General features: G+C 28.8%; 1 protein-coding gene across 2 annotated transcripts in view; it reads left to right on the top strand.

Moving 5' to 3' along the window:
• LOC123298293 (brain tumor protein) overlaps nucleotides 1–16,113 on the top strand; it is a 409,721-nt gene that overhangs the window by 231,868 nt on the left and 161,740 nt on the right. Inside the window, exon 1 of one of the 2 annotated variants that reach the window (XM_044880252.1) lies at nucleotides 14,025–14,518. The exons of the other annotated variant lie outside the window; for it this stretch is intronic. The gene's annotated coding sequence lies outside the window, so the exon portion shown is untranslated. Of the gene's footprint in view, nucleotides 1–14,024; nucleotides 14,519–16,113 lie in introns of those variants that run through there. 2 annotated transcript variants of the gene reach the window in all.

Here is a 16,113-nt window from a genome sequence, read left to right on the forward strand (position 1 = left end):
AATGGAAATTTCTCGAGATTTCCCGCAATAGATGTGTGTTTCTAGCCTTCGCGATTTTTATGGGAACCCTAGTACTTACACATAAAGACACACACAAACTCGTAATGAATGATATGAAAGACAAAGACGTCTATTTTATAATATTACTGTAATAAACCGCTTTCACTTGAACAACAATTATACATATTGGGAATAATAAATGTTTGTTGAATTACTACAATGTTTCTTATTTTTGTTTAAACGTGCATGTATGTATGTATGTTGCTATGTACGTAAGTATGTATGTATCTATGTAAGTTTATGTTGTGTAGTATTTCTTGGTTATCGGTTAATTGATCTCTTAGGTACTATAGAGTTACGAGTTTTATACAGAAATAAAAGTTGATCTAATATGTTTCATTTACAGAATCTTTATCCCTTACGTTTAAAATTGAAATACATGCCATTAAATGTTGACCTAATCACTATTCAAATACCAACGTAAACTCAGAAGTGAATTATCCCTGCGGCAAACTAGGAATGCGCATAGAGGCGTGAGGTAACAGAGGGGTCCGCGACTGAAATTTTTTAAAGAAGAAAACAAGGATTAACATAAAATTAATTGTGTTTATAATATATGGCCGTCATGAGGTGCTTATCTGGGGCGCATTCAAAATTTAATCCACCTCTGCTTTAAACACTGCTCCAAGACGTGCCTTCACTACTATTTCAATTTTTCTTCATAAACAGCCTCGTTCTTTAATTTGGGAAAAAAATAAAGTGCTTGAGATTCTTCTATATACGATTTTTAAAATAGTGTATTACCAACCACTCGACTGAATTCGAAAATGAAAGCTGTGGAAAGAAAATATAACATGTTTTAAGCTAACAATATTGGAAAAATTGATAATTTTGCATTGGATAAAGAGATGAATATTAGTTTTCAAATGTATGAATGCTATCTAGCATACAAATGAAATTTACAAAATTTAAAAAACCCCCGGCAAAGTTTTCGGCTACGCCACCCTATACTCGCACTTGAAGCATAGCTAAAAACACTCTCCATTAAATTACCTTTCCAACGAAACAAAAAATCAAAAACGATTCATCCGCTTAGGCGTTACGTTACCACAGATAGACAGACAGACACACATACACACTAACACATATCGGTCAAACTTAAAACACCCCTTTTTTGGTTCGGGGGTCATAAATAGCCTACTCTTAATGGTCTTGTCATTCGATAAACCAATGAAGCATTTTTTAAGTATAAGCTTGTTTATAATTGCTATAATGACGTCATTAATGATTTTCCGAATAGAAGTTCAAAAATTTCTCTTTTATCAGCACTTCCGGATTGTCCTCAGATCCATATACAACTCAGAAACGAACTGACATCATATTCTTTAAATAGCTTATTCGGTACATCCATTTGGGATCACTGACAGGCAAAAATTCATTTTCTATTCACATAAGAGACATTTTTGGCTTGACCTAGATTGCTCCATATATTATCTTGCCACTTAATAAAAATTTCTCAACAATAATAATTTTAATTATTCGTTCGTTCTAATTTTTCGTTTTTATTACACTGATGCCATAAAAAAACCACCACAAGACTATCATCATTTCCTTGTAAAAATTTTTAGTACAATCATAAAAAAAACAAGCATACGAAACAACATAGGATTTGTCACATCCTCTCTATTTTAGAAATTATTATCCTTGAATGTATCATATATTTAGAGAAATCACCACATATTTTATATTATCTTTTGCGGTTAATTGATCTCCAGGTGCTACTCTAACTCACCATTTATCTTTTTCTATCTTATACGTTTGTCTTCAACCATTGTCTATTACTAAATTTATTCTACAGTAAAAATCATTTCTAGAAGCATCCTTTTCGACGCATTGAAAAAAATTACTGAGGTTTTACGTTTTTTGGAGAAGTTCAAGCTTCATCTTTCCCAACGTTACATATTTCATAGCTTAGACTATCAAATAAAGTTTTAGCCTCGTGTTTTGGCAGTTAAAAACTCATATGGTGGTTAATTTTCCAAGAAATCGATTTTCAGAATGGCGAGTATGTTTTTTAACCGACTTCAAACAAAAAAGAAGGAGAATATCAATTCGACTGCATTTTTTTAATGTGTGATACCTCAGAACTTTCGAATGGCTGAACCGATTTTAATAATTTATCTATTTGAAAGCTGGTGCTTCCCGTGTGGCCCCATTTCATTTTGGTCCAGTTCTGACAGCGGAATCTATGAGAGAACCATAATATTCTTAAATTAGGTAAGTATGTACGATAAGAGGACGAATAACTCAATATCATACCAACCGATTTCTATGATTCTTTATTTAGTGAAAAATTAGCTAGTGTACTTCAGTTTTACTAAAAATCCCAAAATATAAAAAACAAAAAGAAAATGGACTTCAAAAAAAAATTTTTCCAAAACAAATTAATATGCATTAAAAAGTAAAAAAATAACGATAATATAATGTAGTTAAAATTATTTTTGGAGCCGGTGTCAGCCAAGCTAATGCAGCAAACTGTTCTGTGAGAGTTGTTTCCTTTTTTAGTGCATAGTAATTTGTTTTGGAAAAATTTTTCTTTTGTAGTTTTTCTTTTCTTTTTTTTTTCAATTGACAGTATTATTTGACTATCAGAATACTCTGACCGTTTCAGACTATTAATAATCGTTCAACAGTCAATGATTTTCGATTCGCTCGTCGCTTCATATTTTCAAAGAAAATAGCTATGACTGCCGTCACAAAATCGCTGTAATCAATTTTCACTGTAATTCCATTCAACATAATATATAACTATCTCACTTTTTCTATTGTTTTATTTATTTCAATTCTTCGTTGCAGTTTCATTAATTTGTAGATCAAGAACACACGCCAGTCAGTCAGTAACTCACTCACTCACTCAATTTAAAATTATTGACAGACAGACTTTAATGCATAATAGTAATAAGTTATATTACTTAAATGAATAAAAAAAAAGTAACATAACATTAAAATGTTATTAAAAATAAATAAGGTTTTTATTATAAATGTTATATGAAAATTGTGTAATCTTTATTTATTATTTAAGTAGTGTTGTTTCTTATTTTTCTTTTTTACTCATTGATTGATTTATTTATTCTTTGTTTTTCTTGTTCTAATTCTACGAAGAAAGAAGAACACATACTGTTTATTTTAAAAATATTTTTAGTGAAGATGGCTTACTCGATTCGATGTTAAATTAATATATGTACCAGAAGCTAAGAACGGGCTAGAGAAATAATATATAAGTTGGCAATTTCTTTATTTATAGGCCATTTGATTACAGATATGATATACAAATTACATAATGAACAAAATTTAGGGACAATAAAATCGATGCCAGCGCTTCCAGTGAAAAATTTTGGCGATAATGGGGGCTTTTATGACTAATTTGCAATTCTTTACATGTTAATGTAATAGAAAATGTCAAATTAAAATTATTGAAAAAGGCTAATTAATTAAACTTAATGAATTAAAAATTGTGAAAATAAGAAATCGAATTGCACAAATATTATTTTTCAAATTGTAAATTATAATAATTATTTATTTATATTTGTGGGTCAGTAATATTAAGTTTTCAATGTAAGTCATAAATGCAATCTATACAATTATATATGCATCCATACAATTCTATAATTAAAGTAGTGTATCGTTACCATGGAAATGCCTCCAATAAAACTCACGCACGGTGCGAATTAAACAAATTTTAGAGTAAATATTCAAGAAATTTGGGTGATATTAAAGTGGTTGGTGCAGTAAAAGAATTAAAAAATTTGTTGATCTATAAACAAAATTGTGAAATACAGAAATTTCTAACATTATCGAATTATATTAGGTAATAACTTCTTATAAATACTTAACAATAAACATCTTATCTATCTATGGGTTTCAGGAATACTCAAATTGAATACTTCCATTTAAAACTCAATAACATTTTTCTCGATTATAATACTTTCCTTACTTAGTACAAGGAAATGAAAATAAGGTCATATTAAAAATTTAGAAATGTTGTGAAGAACATGTTTCGCTATTCGATATAAAATTTAAAATAAATATTTACAGTTGAAGCTTGAATAGTCAATGGTTTTTCAATATTAAAAAAAAAATACAAAGAAATTAATGTAAAATTATCAAACATTTATGCAGCCTAAGGTTAGTAACCAATTTTCTGTTGGCAATATTCTAAAAATTTGGACTACATTAATAAAACAAAGTTATTTTTATAATTTAAATATATATCGATTTTCAAAATTTGTTGTCCTATTTTCTAGGAATGTGTTAAATCACCATCGGGTCAATCAACACGATGAAACGGTCAATGCTTTATTAAACGTTTTTAAATTAGTGTGAAAATATACCTTGACACATTTGGTTGACTAACTTTTTTGCCATTTATCAGTTTATCGCGGATAAGATAAACTCCCTTTTAGGTGCTTGTTGCTCTTTATAGTTTTTTGAAGGAAAGTTATTCCATGATTCTTCCCAAATTTTAAATATCTTCTGGTTATCTTTGCATTGTATTGCTGCAATTTTGAAGGAGGAATTAATTAGTTGATTAGTTTTTGATAATGGGCAACGTACTAATGGTTAACATAAAATCTTATTATATACCCGATCGCAAAAATAAAACTTTCTTGCTTAAAAAACTATTGAACATAATGAATTTGTTTCAGAAACAGAAAAGTGAATGGATTTATTCCATTAAAATTTAAGTAAATTTATCTTAATAAGTAATGTAATGTGTTCGTGTATCTCTGTTGAATACTAAAATAATTGATCCCATGGGATATGAAAAATAAACGAGCTTATAATGAGCCTGTTATCCTCGATCATTATTTTCCTTTTCTTAACTTTTTTTTTTTTGTAAAAATTTATTAGATTTTTTAAAATAAATCGTTTGAAAGATAACGACTTGTCTTTCTAGAAAGAAAATCTATCTATGAAAATTAATTTAAAAACTGAATATTTTTCCAACGTATAACGTATATTGCGTTTGTTATATTTTTATAAGAAATTCGTGGCTCTATTTGTAATTCGATTATGAGTTCTAAGTTTCAAGCGTAGGATTGACAAAACCCCAGTCAATACACTCTTCAATATTTAAATATGAAAGGACCTAGCGCGGTCCCTTTTTCTTTTTTAAATTTTTTGCGGTGCGTTATATTTTTATAAAATTCATTACGAATGCACGTGGCTTTATTTGTAATTCGAATCATTTGATTAGAAGTTCTCAGTTTCAAGCGTAGGATTGACAAAACCTTAACCAATACTCTTCAAACAATTAAAATATGGAAGGACCTAACGCTGTTTAATCAACATTAAAACTCTGTTGATAGCTACAGGTCTACTTTCAGCGAAACATACATGCTCTGATATTATTGTATTATTAAAATAAACACAAAGCAATAAATAAATTATTAATTATGAACAATAAACTCTTTTGTTTCAAGTCATGGCACTCAAAATTCAATAATTTCTTATCAGATTTATTGTTTAATGCAAATTTGAATAAATATTCCATTGTACTGAAATTATTAATTATTATTTTTTATTAAATATAAAACTTTGTAAATTGTAATAAAATTTTAGGTTAATTCTTTAATTAAATTTGATTGATTATATTTATAAATATTATGATAAATAAATATTTTCTTCCAATCATTAAAAGAAGGATCGATATGCAAATGAAGTTACATTTTATTATGCACAGTTTGTCAATTATTCTATCGAAAGCAAATCGTAATTTTGGTAGAAATCTCGAAACTTAAGTCAAGAATATTTGTTAAAATTAAATAGTTAATTTAATGAAAAAAGGTAATTTAATGAAGAGTGTTCTTAGATACGTTTGAAGTACGAGTTCACTGTTCCATATCCGAAAAACTTCTTGTAAATTTTTTAAATATTGTAAATTTCACTTGTTATACTCTTAAATGTAAGTCTGCAATCTAAGTTTGATAAAAATATCTATGTCCAAGATAATGAATATGAATGAATGAAAATATTAATTGATTATTTTCATATGTTATTAGGTACCAACTGTTGAAAATCAAACATATACGTAACTATATCACTGATTACATTATTTTAAAATGGTAGTTTAATCATATAATAATGTAATTTAATATTATTTATAAATACTCAATCTATTGTATCCATACTGTGTGATCCAAAATCTAGTCAAACTTTATCAAATATTAATATTTGTATAATGGAATACAATTACATACCAGTCTCTACAATCACTCAACAAAGATATTGTTTGCTTGTATATACATGTAATATAATTCATTGTTTTGATTCTAAAAACACAATTTTGTGTACAGTTTCGCTCAAATACATACATTCTAATGTTTTTCCTCCGGCTCAGTAGTCGTGCGTGTTAAATCGTCTTTAAAACGTTCACCTACGGATTAAAATTAACCTAGCTCTTAATAGGTTTCAAGAATTTGGAGTCCTGGCCCCGGAATTAAGCATATAAATGATAGTTTTCGAAAAACTGACATAGCAGCTGAAAAAATGTCCCAAAATTAGTGGGTTTTAAAAAAAATCCAATAAGATCGGATCAAATTTTCCTGTGTTATCAAAAAAATCAAATTTTTTAACTTAATGACGTCATCAGAAACAAAAAAAATAAATTTTGCTCTATCACATCCAATTTTGATAAAGCAAGTATGTAATCTTACTAAATTTGGGTCATTATTTTCAAATTTGTGGTCAAAATTAACCCAGCTCTAATATATTTCAAAAATGTGGAGCCCTGGTCTCGGAATTAAGCACATTAATGATAGCTAAATGACCCAAAATTAGTGGGTTTTAAAAAAATCCAATAAAATTTAATTTGCCTGTGTTATCAAAAAAATCGAATTTTTTAACTTCATGACTTTATGTAACTTAATCGCCTTTTACGAGAGCGCTCGCGCGAGTAAACAATCAACATGTTCATGATTTTACTCGAGAAAAATATTAATTTCAATTTATAACACTCAGTATAGAATTATAGAGAATTATCTTTTATGTAACATAACAAAAATTAATTAATATTTTTAATTAAAATTATTATTCAAATTTTTATCTGGTAACACATACCAATATACCAATATTTTAGAAATATATTATTATTGTATTTTTATTAATAATATTGAACAAAAAAATTGAAAAAAAAATTTATTACATTTTTGTGACAAATAATTTGTTATTTAAAAATATGATTGACAATGGGTTAAAATTAAATTTCATTTTTAAAAAATAAATTAAAAGTAATAAAATTGGAAATAAATAATATTGTGAGTGTTTTTGTTATTGAGTTTGTGTGGTTTAAAAGCTTATAATTGACTGGTTTTGATCTTCTGATTTAATTTTTTTTTTACAGGGTGGGCCATGTGATTTTCAATTTTTTATATTTTTACAGTTTTTTATTATAAATTTGAGATTTTTTTTTATAAACGTAAATAATAGTGCATTTTGAAACCATTCAAGCCAAGTTGATGAGAAATTCAAGTTACATAAGCTGGTGCATTAAAAATTTTCGAAATGAATACGCCTCGGGTCCTGTATGAGGACTCGTGGTTGACATTTGAACGATATTCAAATTAGAAATCATTCACATTGTTTTCTGAATCTTGCACGGAATAGAAGACTTCACAGTTCTGAAAATTGTGAAATCAAAAGGGTTCTGTTTTCACCCTTCGACAACGAAACGCTAAATAGTGGCACATACATATATTTTTCACGTATAGAATTTTGTAAAGATTATTTTAGTACATAGAATAAAGTTGCGAAAATGCTCGTTTTGAGTATGTTTACCTGGTATGAAGAATTTAACAAAATTGGAGAACTTAAAAAGATGTATTTGGTCTTATTTTTACCAATATGATTGAACTATATTTCTCATTCATAAAATTCAATTTGAGTGGCCTTGGTTCAACAAGAAAACAAGAAAATAATTTATATATGAAAATAATAATTTTTAATTAACCAAAAAAATAATAACAATTAATAAGCTGATATAGCCAAGAGGCTTATAGCTTTGACCTTGCAAAACTTGATTAAGTTATACCATTTGGAAGACATGTTCATCATTCTAAAGATAATTTTAGGAAACTATGTAGAATATTGAACAAAAATACAAATGTGGAATATTTTTGTCTAAGAAGCTATGAAGTATGATATCAAAGTATTGTGCCCAGTATCAAGACTGTCGTCATAAATGGACATAACACCTTAATTTTTATTCATTTAAACTCTATATATTATAAATGCGAAAGTAAGCACGTTAGTTTGTTTGTTTGTTTGTTACGCTTTCACGCTAAAACTAGCGAAAGGATTTTAATGAAACTGTACAGCAATATAGCTCCTACTTCAGAATAACACATGAGATATAATTTATACAGATATATTAATAAAAAAAAAATTAAAAATTAATTTAATTTGACATTACCATTAATTACAGATTTCTGTAAAAGTAGTGTTTTGACATTACCATAAATTACAGATTTCTGTAAAAATAGTCGTTATAAAATATTTCACGGTCATTTTCTCTGATATACTCAATGAATAATTACTATTATACATTTAAAAAAATAGAAAACCATTCATATATTTTAACTGTGTAAAACAACCCTTACCATTATTTTGAGTGTTAAAGAAAGGGGATAAGCGAGAGCAATTTTTATCAATCTTTACTTTTAAACACAGCGAAGCCGATGGGTATCACTTTAGTAATACAATATTTCATGAAAATTTGGTTATATTTTATTTTGTTAATCTGTTGAAATTTAATCGAGTGTAAAATGAATTATAAAAAATTTTATAATTAACAGTGTGTTTTTTTTCAATTTTTTTTTTTTTTTTACATGTTTTAGACAGCTGTTGTCTACCATTATATCATAAGCAAAATCATGTAACCTTCATCAAATGGAATTATTTTTTTAACACAAACTATTAAAATAATATTACAAATTTTTTAATAAATTCATATTAATGGGTTAATTTTTATGTTAAAAAAATTTTGTTACAAGTTTGTTCATTTTATTGTAGTAACTTGCTTGATCTTGCAGGGTATCAGCTTGAGAAATCCTCTGGGATATCACCCCATTTATACGATATTTAAATTGATATTTATCATTTAAAACACAAATTGAACAAATTGGGGTCATTAAACGATTGGGGAGTCATTTTTTGAGATATCCTAAAATCTCGTGCGAAAAGCTGTTATTTCGAAGCGATTCTGGAAATATTTCAAAAAATTTATTACCCTTAAACTCTAGAGACTCGAAAATCTGGAGTTTCTTACGATTGAAAGCAAGTTTCTGAGGTACCGGTTTCAGAAATTGGTTTGGAATATCACTGCTCAAAATTCGATTATTGGTAGACTTAGGCTATATATGTGATGTGATACCATTTATATGTTTTACCACCTTTCCGCTGATAATTTCATTGTTCAGCTCCTCAATTTCAGAGGCTGAGTGCACCACTTTCATGCATATACCATGCACTACACCAGCCCATTACAACTATTAATTAAATTAATTTTGTTGCGACGGCTGGAATCGAACACTAAAAGCAAATAACAACACTAAAAGCAAAACATTGACCTTATACTTCTTTTCTTTTTATATGGTAAAACTTGAAAATAGATTATGGAAAAAAAATAAACAGCTCTTTACTTTGAAGTTTTAAATCAATGAATAAAAAATTGTAAATCAATAAAGATCTTTAATTACTCACATATTATCATCAACTTATAAAGAAGAAATTAGTCTTCGGCAAGGAGTATTTGAAAAAAAAATTAAATAACATCGTTGAATCATAAAATAAATAATTTTTTATAAAACAATTTAAAAAAAAAAAAAAAAACATTGTGTTCACATAGACTTACAAGATATAATTATATCAAACTAGATTTAGACCGGATATTGTCTGTATATTATTTCGACGATTTTTAAACTCGTTTCCAGTTGGTTGCCACTGAGATGTCATTGAATTTTAATTGGTATCGCAGAATTCAAAGAAATATTAATAAAAAAGTTGAACAACGCGGCCGACAATGTCAAAATCACATTGTCTACTCGCCACTTTGTGGATAGAAAACGAGATGCATTATTTTTTTTTACAAAAAAAGAATAGTTTTTAATAAACTATTGCCCATTTTTATTTGGAGAATGTAATATATTTTGTTCTTTGGATTTTGCCAGAAAATATTTATATAAGAAGGCAAATAAATCTTATTTTGCCATGGACGTACCCAGATTTTGGCCCAAGGAAGGGTAGGGGGGAAACATAAAATTTTTGCTCAGAGAGTGGAGCAAGTCTAAACATAGAAAATCTTTTTTGTCTAAAATTTGCATAAATTCAGCAGTATTTCGTCATAAATACGTAACCTACTAAATCAATGATAAATCCAAGTCCAGAAGGGAGAACTACCCTGAGTTGACCTCCCCCTATTACGCAGTAATGCGCAGTTACAAATATTGAGCTACATTTCTTAAGCCTGTTATCCTGAAATCCTATCCAAATTTTCATTCACCAGGATCAATACACCTTTGGGAATTCATGGGAAAACACTGTTTTCAACACTTCAAAGGTTTCCAGAGCTTTTTTCCGAAAAGGTAAGAAATGGAAATCAGCAAATACATGATAATTTCCAGTTGTAAGCCTATTAACCCTAATTTTCTACGAACTCAATTCGCTAACAAAAGGTGAAAATGGTGATCATAATTTCTTAAAATTACTGTAATTTTCAACAAACAAAAAAAAAACTTTATTTTTTACGGATATGATTTTTGGAATTTACATGCTTTGAAATGGGTTTTCCAGTATATTATTTATGTTTTTGGATCATTTTTCTTTTTTCCAATAGAAATGAAACTTGATGAACTTGAAGAGAAATATTATTGTTTATTTCATGGCGAGTAAGAGTATTATGATGTCATTGTAGTAAGTGCATCTATTGTGGCCCAAATTTGTCGATCGAGTGTTGTAGACCGCTGGTGTTCTGGGCAGCGATGGGAATTAAAAATTTGCACACTGCTCATATGCTTTCGGTGGAATTTTATCAGTTATGATTGACGAGGCAAGAAAGATTGTTGAGGTAGTTCTACTAAGCGCTGTATTTAGCGATAGGCCAAGTGGATATGTGCCTATGGCGGCGGATTACAAATTTGGATGCAAAATGTCGACAAGCAAGTTTCTTGTTGAAGGGGCTAATAATTGACAAAGGGCACCATGGTGGATTATGAAGACGAAAAACCAATCTTAACGATATTGACAAATTTTAACGATACAAAAAATACTCAGTGGATAAGGCAAAGGAGGAAAAAATTCAGTATGTATTGTCAGTCCTATTCTTAGCGAAACTAAATATTCATTTGTGAGCAAGGACGTGGGTAATGGCTATTTACATTTTATGGTTTATACCACTTATTAATTTTAAATAAAAACCAATTCATTGAAATGAAAATTCAATCACAGAAATGCCAACCAACATAATAAAAAATATTTTAATAACCAATACTTGAAAAGTTTAAATATTAATTTACAACAAGTCAAAACAAACAATTGACTGAGTTGATTATTGAAATACCATGCATAGACAGTTACGTTGATTACGCAATCGTTTGTTTTTTTACGTCATGTAAGTCAAGAAAGATAATCACTCTTACACACAAAGTAATAAGAGTATCTTTCATATACTCTCAGTATCTTTCTTCTCACTTCCTTAGTGGACATTGATGTACTACGATACATGTATACACACTATATAATGTTTTAACCTAATTTGTGCCCTCACGAGAAAACAGTGATATTAACGAAAAAATGTTTCAAACAAGTTGATTATTTCGTATGAGGAACTTTTTTTACATTTAATTTTTTGTTCTATCTCTAACGGTTTACATGATGAGTCCTACGGATCCAAGACTAAATTGACCCATGTTACCCATTTACGAACTCAAACTCGGTACCTCTTTTCGCTTTTGAGGTAAGACGGACAGACAGATGGAGGAACAGGCAACCAGAAATGAACTAATTAGGATTTTAAGAACACTTATACCAAAATTTTGTTCGTAGCATCAATATTTTTAAGCGTTATAAACTTTGAACTAAACTTAGTATACCTTGATATAATTCATATATGCATGGTATAAAAAGTAATAATATTTCTTTGTTCCAAAATTTTTTAATGTAAAAAAAAAATTACAATTCATTTTTGTTAGCTGAAGTATATGAGAATTTATTTACAATTGGTATGTATTTATTAAAAAGTACTTCGACTATGGTGCGCGTCAAATAAATTGAGTTGGCGGTTTGGCGGGACTTCGTTTTATTCGTTAATTATAACTGATGCTGTTTTAAAATTTATTTTATATGTGTGTACACAAATACATACTAAAATGTATCAAATATAAAAAGTTTTGAAAATATTCAGGGTGGAATAGGGACTTCCACTATTTTTGAAAAAGTACTTAGAAATGTTGATTTTGCTAATACAAAGCCAGCTAAAATTTATTTCGGAAAAATACACATGCTTTCTTGCCAAAAACTTAAATTAAATTTTAAACCTTTTTTAAACTGTCAAAAACGCGAGCATCCAATTTGATGACGTAATATGGGTATCACTAGACGAAATAACACAAATAAGTTTGACAGATATATTCATAGACATCTGATTATAATAAATATAAATACTTATTATCTATGTATGTATATATTATACCCAGCGGTCTACACTGAACTAATTGATGGTCTATGGCCCATACCGATATGACATCAAAGCAGGGCTTACCTGAATTTTAGGTCACGTGATATACAGTTTAAAAATTACGATTTTTAATTTTAATATTTTTAAAGAAAAAAGTGCTTTTTGACTCGAAATCAGAATATTTAAGTATATTTTTCAAAGCACTCCTTCTATTCTTAAACAGCTCTTAATGGTTCATACGGTCTAGGTGTGGAGCGCCGGACCAAGGATAGAGCAAGTGGAGTGTGTCCTGCAGGCCCAGGTTGCAAGTGGTGCCAAAATGCCAAATGCGAAAAACAATTTTTAATGTTGATTATTGAAATACAAGTTAAATTTGGAAAAAAGGGGCCGAAAGACGATCTCGCTCCACCTTATTGTGTGAGTAGAGCCGGCGCTGTAGGTGTGTACAACTCCAGCACAGCATAACCCGACAGAAATGAAGTACTTAGACTGGCATATACAAAAGAAATAAAATTTGAATAAATAGCTTCAATTTTACGAATAAGAAGTGGTCGCGGAAACGATATACTAAAAACAGTCCAAGTTCCAAAAATTTGATCAGTAAGACGGATTTGAATACGGTTTTCTCCATTCGATTCGTTAGAGCTTCAGGAAATTTTGTGGCGTGAATTAATTTATAAAAAATTAAAAATATTCAATTTGTATAAATAATAATAATTCATGTGAAATAATTATCATGACTTTTATCAAACAAGAAAACACCTTTGAAAATTTGAAATATTTTTACATCGAGTTCATAATCAAAATCATATTTTAAGTTCAGGCCTTGAAATAATGACCTTGGAAGTTCAAGGTCAAATACACCATGTGGAACGTGGCAATTTTTTTGTGAATATTCCAGTAAATTTCTAACGTCGCGTCGGCGCTGGTAAGGCGCTCAAAGAGTGAAGATACTAAGTTAATCGATGATAAATGTATTCTACCTCCAAGATATACAAAACTTTTATACAATCTTTAAAATATTATACATATAAAAAGCATTGAAGAAAACATGTTCAACGGTTTTGTAGTGATGTAGTAGTTGTATGTATCAAGGAGGCGGGGGCTGACGACTACGAACGACTCCATAAACACACTCAAACCAAGCAAGCAAGTAAGCCTGAGTGTGTTCTGTTCATACATACTTATACACACATATATATACTTACTTACTTAACAACATACAGACAAAGGAACATAACAACTCCACATAAGACCAAGTGAGTTCATTTACTTTTACTTTTCAAGAAGTTATTGGAATTACTTTGCAACTACCTGGTCTGGCCTCAACATCGTTTCTTAGTTTGTTGTGTGCTGAGACAACAAACAACTGAAAAAATAACAAAAAAAACAACAGTTGAGTTGAATGTAGTGAATCGTCCAATAAACCAGCCAGAACCGGCAACATTATTTTCAAAAAAACCAAGAAAGGTAGATTCACGAAAATTTCTGTGAACTACAAGTTCAAAAATTCCTAATACATCTGTGATTTATTTAAAAAATTTCGACCACAATCCAATATCCATTCACCAAAACATCAAAGGGGAAATGTGTTAATGTGATTGTGTTTTTTTAAGTGTTGATAATTTTTTTTTTTTTTTTTGCTTTTTTTGTTAGAAGTGATATTTGTTAAGTTTTTATTTTCAATGAATTATTATTAAAAATTGTTAATATTGTGTTTTTATTATTATTTAACAAAAAAAAATTAACTTGGAACTAATCAGTATTTCACTCGCAAAATATCTTAAGGTAAGCCGATTTCGACATTCATAATTTTTATTTTTTTTCACTTTATTTTACCGAGAGTGTTAACACTTTGAAGGTTAGTTAATAAATTTTTTTTAAGCACGTTGTGTTTGATTACTGAAATATTTTCCGTTGTTGAATGTGGTTTTTTTATTCACACATTTTATTTTTTGCGATATGGCGGCGACATTATGTCTACCTGTGTGCATTGACCTTCATCCCTATTGGGTTAATATAATCTGTGTATGGAATCTTAAATAAAGTACAGTTTGCACATTGCATTTTGTAAGTAAATTTTCTAGAATAATTGAATAAAATCGTATGTTTACCGTCAAAGGTTCCTTTTTTTGGTTTATTATATTTTGTATTGTTCAATCTATTCCGGTTTAAATGTAAAATTGGCGGGATTTATCAAAAATCTTGTTTTTTTGAAGAAAAATTGAACATTGAAAGTATACTGTATTATTCTGAAATTGATGAACCAAATTTAGTTTTAGATGGTCATGTTTGTTTTTTGAAAGATCATGTTTGATGTTTTCGTGACATTTTTCAAAAAATCACATTGGTTATTATTAGTTATTTATTGAAGTACTATTTCGTAGTAATAAAGAAATTAAGTATTGTGTTAGTGTTTATCGCCCAGACTTTAGTGTTTTCGAACGAATATTTACATTAGCGATAAAAGATTTGCCGTCAAAATCAAAGATTTCAAAGTACAAAAAATGTGGAAAAATTTTGGTTTTAGTATTTTTCGTAAATCTTAAACTCAAAGTGGTTTCAGAATTCCAAAATTTACACAAATGAGAATCTCACTAGAGAGAGCACAGGTCAGTTCATGATATAAATTATTTGTAGGAAAATCCAATGTTTTATTTTTTTTGTTTCTGGGCGAAATACTTTTGTAGGAAAAAATCCAAAATCTTACATTTTTGGTGCTTTTTAATGGGTGAGGCAATTCGTACACGAACGGGTCTTGAGCGTGAATAGAATATTTGCTTTTTCTGTAAAAGTGTCCCATTTTGGAACGTAAGGTCTAATAGAATATTTTCATTTTCTGTAAAAGTGTCCCATTTTTGAACGTAAGGTCTAAAATCTTCAGAACGAAACCAACTCCTTTATAGTCGACAAACTCAACCCAACCAACTCGTAATGATAACCAGCTTTTCAGAGAATTTATCTTAAAAAGTATTCACGCTAGAGACGCGCTTGTGTACTAATAGCCTTATCGTATTTTTTTCTGGACGAATTTTTAATAGGCTTGGCCTCACTGCCAAGTTTTTGCTTGTAAGGCTGAATAAGTGGATTTTCTTCGAATAGCAATCCAAAAATTATTAAACATTTTGCATCTAAAAACTTATCAGTTATGAAAATTTAGTGAAACATATCAAAAAGATTTTATTACTGAGGTGTTGACACGTATTTTCACAAAATTTTCAAAAAAATTTTTTTTGTGCAATTTTACCCACCGTTAATGGTAAACATTTCTTTAAAATGAATGTTATTGTTGCAAAAAAAAATTGTTTTTGATAATGATTTATCAACAACGTGCTGATAACAGAAAAATAAAATACCACACAGGAAAAATATACAAAAAGTTT

The sequence above is a fragment of the Chrysoperla carnea genome, chromosome 4 (genome assembly GCF_905475395.1).
Source record: "Chrysoperla carnea chromosome 4, inChrCarn1.1, whole genome shotgun sequence".
NCBI lineage: Eukaryota > Metazoa > Arthropoda > Insecta > Neuroptera > Chrysopidae > Chrysoperla > Chrysoperla carnea.